General features: G+C 47.1%; 1 protein-coding gene across 5 annotated transcripts in view; it reads left to right on the top strand.

Moving 5' to 3' along the window:
• The first annotated feature begins 4,822 nt into the window (after nt 1-4,822).
• Nucleotides 4,823-6,833, top strand: part of TRMT9B (tRNA methyltransferase 9B (putative)) — a 68,523-nt gene continuing 66,512 nt past the window's right edge. For 2 of the 5 annotated variants that reach the window (XM_027529931.1, XM_027529935.1), the window contains exons 1-2: nt 4,977-5,263; nt 5,926-6,076. The gene's annotated coding sequence lies outside the window, so the exon portion shown is untranslated. The other 3 variants (XM_027529934.1, XM_027529933.1, XM_027529932.1) reach the window with 3 other exon arrangements.

Below are 6,833 nucleotides of genomic sequence, written 5' to 3'. Positions count from 1 at the left end.
TAGAAGCTAGTACCACCTATGAGCTCCTCATCCGATCCTTTTAAATTCAGATTGGAAAATAGGAAGCTCTTATTCAGCCTTAAGATCATAAACGGGTAAGATAAACAAGGTACCAAGTGTGAAAGTGTGAGTCCCTCACTCCTGCCCGACTCTTTACGACCCCATGGAGGTATAACTTGGTTCCCTAAATTTTCAGGTGAATCATCTAAAACCCAGAGATCTTGGTTGAGATCGGGGTCAAAGAACTCTGGTCATTGTAATTCTGGTGGTAGGACTGTGGGAGAGCAGTATTGTCTTGCTTGTTCTCAGAAGATAAAACACCGTGATGTGACAATTACAAGTGATTTTCCAACAACTTTTGTTATTGTACAGTTTTCTGCAACTATTTTACATCAAGTTGACTTCTAGTAATGTGGGTGGGTGGGTGCTCAGTCACTTTAGTCTGACCCTCTGTGACCCCACAGACCATGGTCTGCCAGGCTCCTCTGTCCATGGGATTTCCCGGGCAAGAATACTGGAGTGGGTTGCCATGCCCTCCTCCAGGGGTTCTTCCTGACCCAGGGATTGAACCTGGGACTCCTGCATCTCCTGCACTGCAGGCGAATTCTTTATCACTGAGCCACCAGGGAAGCCATGTATTAGGACCTAATCTTAATTACTAATTTAGTCTAAATTTAAAAAAAAAGTTTTAACCCCACAAGAGAGTTCCAAAATTATCATCAAGGAAAAATAAAAACCACTTTAAAATTCACCTTCCACCTTCCCCAGAATATCTAATCTTTGGCAACTGCATATACACACGTAAGTGCGCACATAAGCACGCGTGCACACGCGTGCAAGCACACACACACAATGAATCTACATCTCCATTTTTCCTAGAGTCGACATTCAGATAAACTCAAGATCACCATTAACAATAGGTAGATGTAATCAAGATGTTTACCCAGGGGGTTGACATTTGACTGTACCTAACAACTGCTAAGTCGCTTCAGTCATGTCTGACTCTGTGTGACCCCATGGACGGCAGCCCACTGGGGTTACCCCAGTCCCTGGGATTCTCCAGGCAAGAACACTGGAGTGGGTTGCCATTTCCTTCTCTAATGCATGGAAGTGAAAAGTGAAAGTGAAGTTGCTCAGTCGTGTCCGACTCTTAGTGACCCCATGGACTGCAGCCTACCAAGCTCCTCCGTCCATGGGATTCTCCAGGCAAGAGTACTGGAGTGGGGTGCCATTGCCTTCTCCAAGCAGAACATAAATACAACAAGTAATCTAAGCACAGTACAAGATGGGGCACATATGGCTGCGTCTTTAACATAGCCATGAGCAGCTTTCCGGTATGGAAACAGTGTGGTAATTGTGACTTCTATATTTAAAACAACTGGACTTAAACTGCGGCACCCGAGTATTTAAAATAATATTAAAGGAAAGAAACAAGAGGGCCTTTCATATGTTAATACTACTTCTCACATACTTGATTAGTGTTAATAACAGCAGGGAGGCACAATCCATAAAATCCATGAGGACAGACTGTGGCTACAAATAGAAATATGCTTTGCTATGAAACTGCATATCATCCCCTTCTCTTTAAAAAAATATATAGAAGAATGTAACAGTGAAAATTGTATCACTCAGAGAAAATCACTATTATCATTTTGGTATACTTACACAGTATTTTTCCTGTACACATATGTGAACATATGATTTACCTAACCTAAAATCTATTCAAAATGCTTTTTAACTTAACATTTTATTGTATTTCCAGGTCATTAAATTTATCTTCAAAATCATGTCTCTGTATTTTTCTACATGCTAAATGTTCTAGTTTTTATATGACACATTTTCTGTTGTTTGAACTTCTTTTTTACTCTTTATTTTCCTACCATGAAAATAAGGTCACTTTCCCACTCCATATCTATTTGAGGCTGAAAACAAACAATAGATTAAAAAAATCAGACTTGAGATTCTGTGTCTTTTTTTAAAAGTGCTTCTTTGAAAAAGAATTACACAGTAGCATTGCTGCTGCTGCTGCTAAGTCGCTTCAGTCGTGTCTGACTCTGTGTGACCCCACAGACGGCAGCCCATCAGACTCCCCTGTCCCTGGGATTCTCCAGGCAAAAACGCTGGAGTGGGTTGCCATTTCCTTCTCCAATGTGTGAAAGTGAAGTCGCTCAGTTGTGTCCGACTCTAGTGACCCCATGAACTGCAGCCTACCAGGCTCCTCCGTCCATAGGATTTTCTAGGCAAAAGTACTGGAGTGGGTTGCCATCGCCTTCTCCGTAGTAGCACTACAAAAAAAATGATAAAATAAACTAGGAGATATGTGTCACTTACTGTTCCAGTGAAAGACTGATTCCCAAAAATGACAGGATCACAAGCAAAAGATGTTAAAAAGCAACACAGCAGAAATGAAAAGAAAGGGGATGCAGAAACAATGCTCACACAATTACAGAGATGGAGAGGAAGCAGGGAAATGACCCAGAGGGTGGAGGATGACACAGTTTCCAGCAGGGCAGAAAACACAAGGCTATTTTACTTCCTCAGCAAATGTTTTGAACTATACGGAAGGTGAAGGGGCTGATGCTGGTGAGAACAGTAAACTGTTCGTACATAGAAGAACTTCTGCCATAAAGAATGTTCTTGATAATGCTACTGGGATTACAAAAAATTCACCTGTCACCATGCTGACAAAGAAAACAGGATGCATTTAGAGACAGACGATCCATGGATTTGCCGTAATGGAACAATAGCCAATAGCTTAAGCGACAGTGGGTTGTGATGAGTGTTTGTCGTTATTTTATTCAATACTTTGCAATATAGAAACATATCAAGTCACTTACATGTAAAAAATAGATGCATATGTTCATTCAACAAAAACTCTGAACACCTCCCCACATACAGCTCTGGGCTACATATTGAGGCTGAGTCGGCCAAATTCCCGCAAGGAGAGAGATTAGACATGTGAACTTTCATGACAGTCTGTACCTATCCTCCCTGGGACCGGTTTCAGTTTGGATGACATATTTCATTTTTGGTATCTGTGATTATTTGATTAATGTTTGTCATCTCACCTTTGTATTACGAGGGTAGGAATTTTATCTGTTTTGCTCACCACTGTTTTCCTAGCATAGTGCCTGGCACATAATAGATGTTCAATGAATATTTGTTGAAAAAAAAATGAACAAATACTTTCAAAAGTTGGTGATAAGTGTTATAGGAGGTACATAGATAAAGACCACTAAAGTCTCAGGACAGGGTGATTAGTTCCAGATAAAAGCTAAAAGTTTTCAAAGAAGAGATGGTTTTGAAAGTCAGGACATGGAATTAAACAATATAATCACATAGGTGAGAAGGAATAGGACATAAACAAGTAAAGTAGAAACAGTTAGAAGGGAGGGAAGTAGGTAAATACAAGTATTGCAAAGATTGATGGTAGATGGTGGCTGCCAGTGGGATACGGAGGGCCAGGAGAAGCAAAGAGTTTGTGAAACCAGGGGAGTGGGAGGATGGGATTGATAGAGAAATGCAAAGAGAAGCTGGATGAGGTCATGGAGGGCACAGGACCTCAGATTCAAATGTACTGCGGTCACTCTGCAGGGGATGTCAAGCAAGCTGCTGGCAATATGGGTTGGGAGGTTTATGCAAAGACCAGCTCTTGAGACACCTTCACAGAGATTCTGCTTGCAGTCATCAAAATGGATGAGGCTGTCCAGGGAAAGAAGATAGAGAAAAGCAGAGAACCAGGACAGGTGCTTGAGAAAGATTGAGATTTTTGGTAGTGTTATTTTTTACATAGTTCAGGAAAAGGGAGAGGCCCATAAAACCCATATATATATGCAGTTTTGTCTCCCGCTGCCCTTTTAGACACGACTGAAGCGACTTAGCAGCAGCAGCAAGGAACATGGGCGGAGGAGCCTGGTAGGCTGCAGTCCACGGGGTCGCTAAGAGTCAGACACAACTTAGCGGCTTCACTTTCACTTTTCACTTTCATGCATTGGAGAAGGAAATGGCAACCCACTCCAGTGTTCTTGCCTGGAGAATCCCAGGGACAGTGGAGGTCTATGGGGTCGCACAGAGTCAGACACGACTGAAGCAACTTAGCAGCAGTAGCAGCAGCAAGGAATACCCCAGTATCCAGTATGGAGCCCTCGTCCAAGGACACAATGCAGCTCTAACTCTACTGAATGGAAACAAAAATGAGCAGTGGCACTTCTGGGGGCTGGCATTCTGGGCAAGAAGAACATGTACCATCAGACTCATGATTCTTCCCCTTTTAAATGCCAAACGGAGTTTATATAAAAAGGAAATGTCAATTTGATTACCCTTGGGCATTAAGACAGAGATGCCCAAGCAAAGTTTCCCAATATAGTAAGTCACTAGAAAACTATTCCAGAATCACAAACTGTATCTGCTGAGCTCCTCTTGGTACTGCCTTAAATAACATCATCGAGGTGTTATATGAGAGGTGTAGTTGGGTCCCCACAGAAAACCGTGCCTGGAAATACAACTCAACTCATCTCTGTCCCATGGGGTCAGGAGTGTCATACTCAAACACAAGGAGGGGCAGAACAGTTACTCAACATGTTATTTTTCCAATATCGGGTAGCCGCATTTTTAAGTCATAGGCCTCTGAAGATTAAGTTGTTGGACCAGGCGAAGGACCTGATAGAAAGTAGCTAGCCCTACTGTTACAGAAGCGGGGGACTGGGGAGGGAGGAATCTGTGTCCAACTTGCCGCAGAAACTTTCAACCTAAGTTCCATCCCTTCTTCTGACTGACGCTACTTGGATGGGTCTAGTCCGAAGGCCATGTGAGTGAAAAGATCTGGAGAGAGCGAGCAGCGGCACCTGGGACTGAATCCCTCTGATCTCCGGTTTTGCCAGATACCCAATGGGGACCTTTCGGTGGCAGAAGGTGGTTGCCAGGATCAAATGAGAAAAGACGCGCTGAAACGTCACGCTGCTGTCACCCAGGTACGGCGTTGCTGCGCTCCAGGTGTGCTCGCCTCGGCCTGGCCTCCCCACGGAGGACGGGCCGCGGCGGGAGACACCGACGAGAAGAGGCAGGAAGGTCACCCCGATCTCCCGGCCAGGCGGCGCGGCAGAGCCTCACTTCCCGGGCGCGTTCGGGCGGGGCGTTCCCAGGGGACCGGGCCGAGAGGCGGCACTCCCCGGGCTCCGCTCTGCGCCCGCCGCCGCCCTCCCGGCCCGGAGGCGCCGCTGACCCGGGTCCCCAGGCCGCCGGAGCTCCCGCGCCGCCCGGAGAGGTGAGGGCGGGTCGGGGAGGCGGGGACAGAGGTGGGGGCGGGGAGCCGCGTTGATCGTCCGGAGGCCCGCGAGCCCCGGGAAGCCCGCACCCGGGCCGCGGCTGGGGGAGGCGTTGGCGGGGCGACGGCCCCGGGGCTCTGCCCCAGGCCTCCGGGGGCCGCGCCGCAACTTCTCTTTGGAAGCCCCGGGCGCGCGCGGGCGCGCGATGCCACTCGGCCACGCGCGTCCCCGGAGCCCGGCTCCCGCGCGCCCTCCGTCTATTTTGTTTTCCCCCCATCGCGTTCATTCTCACACTCTAAAGTAGGTCACCGGGTGGAAGTTACACCCGGCGCAGCCCCTGGCTTTGATGCAAAGGCAGCTTTTCCGCCTCGGCTCCGGGGAAGGGCGGGGGGTGCGAGAATGCATTGGAACTACTCGGTTTCGTAGTGCTGCCCGCCCCCATACCTCGCGGCCAGGACCAGCGACCGTGGCGTTGACCGTGGTCCGCAGAGGTGGGAGGCGGGGAGCCTCCCTTCCACCCTAGTTGGGCCGGCCCCGCTCCTGCCCTCCCCGCCTGGATCCGGAGGAGGGGGCGCGACAGGTCGCCTCCCGCGCTCTAGGGCGCCCGCGTCCCGGGTCTGACCGCCTGGGGTGAGTGCCTGCTCTTCCGCTGTCATTCCAGTCGCCGAGGGTGACCTGCTTACCTTGAAAACTTAGACGTGATCCGAACAGCGAAGCCTGACGTGCAGGAAGGGACTGCGGGGATGGGCTTCGGATGTGACAGCGGATAAATCAGAACCCGGAGCTGCAGGAGACCTGTTTCGTATCTAAAGGTGAAAAGTAATTTGTGTTTTCCTGGAGTACATGTGTATTTTTCCCTTTGGAAGCTATCACTTGGGAATTGATTTTTAACTAGCTGGAGGCAATAAACGAACATAACTTGAGGCCAGAAAGTTTGTCAGGGAATATTTTTTAGTTGATCTGGAAAAACTTATTGAAATAGTCCAAGCTGATGTCAAAAATACAGTTTAAGAAAGAATATCAAAACGGGATTGGCAGAATTTGTGTAGTATTTGCTCTAAATGTCCTTACATATTATTTGAGTTCTTCGTGATAAACATTCTAAGCGTGCGATGCATAGAAACAGGGTACGGTTGTGAACTACAGCACAGATGAATCTTTATATTGGTATGTCTGCATGCATTTAAATGTACACGGAGTATTTCCTGGGGGCGAAAAGCTAGAACACAGCTATGTCATTTGAGTTTAAGGTTACTGGCAATAATACAGGTTAACAGTTGGCTTTTAACTCCTTGTTTAAGGAGCTGAAGTACTATTATTCATGTGACTCATTAGCACAGCGAATCCTTGACATTTCTGACTGATGACTGGTTAATCTGTCTTGAAGTTTAGGAAGGAACAATTGTAGGTTTTTCTGTCCTGATGCCCGGCTGGAAACGCAGTATGAAGGAGTCTCAAGGGATGGTGAGGGCTGCTCTAGAGTAGCTCAGAGGGAAAGATCATTTGAAGAGAATGAAAGCGACTCCCTGGTGGCCCCTGATTGCCCATAACTTCTTTTAAAGTGGACCT

The sequence above is a fragment of the Bos indicus x Bos taurus genome, chromosome 27 (genome assembly GCF_003369695.1).
Source record: "Bos indicus x Bos taurus breed Angus x Brahman F1 hybrid chromosome 27, Bos_hybrid_MaternalHap_v2.0, whole genome shotgun sequence".
Lineage (NCBI taxonomy): Eukaryota > Metazoa > Chordata > Mammalia > Artiodactyla > Bovidae > Bos > Bos indicus x Bos taurus.
Note: the sequence above shows the minus strand (reverse complement) of the source record. Positions and strands in the feature narration are given on the sequence as shown.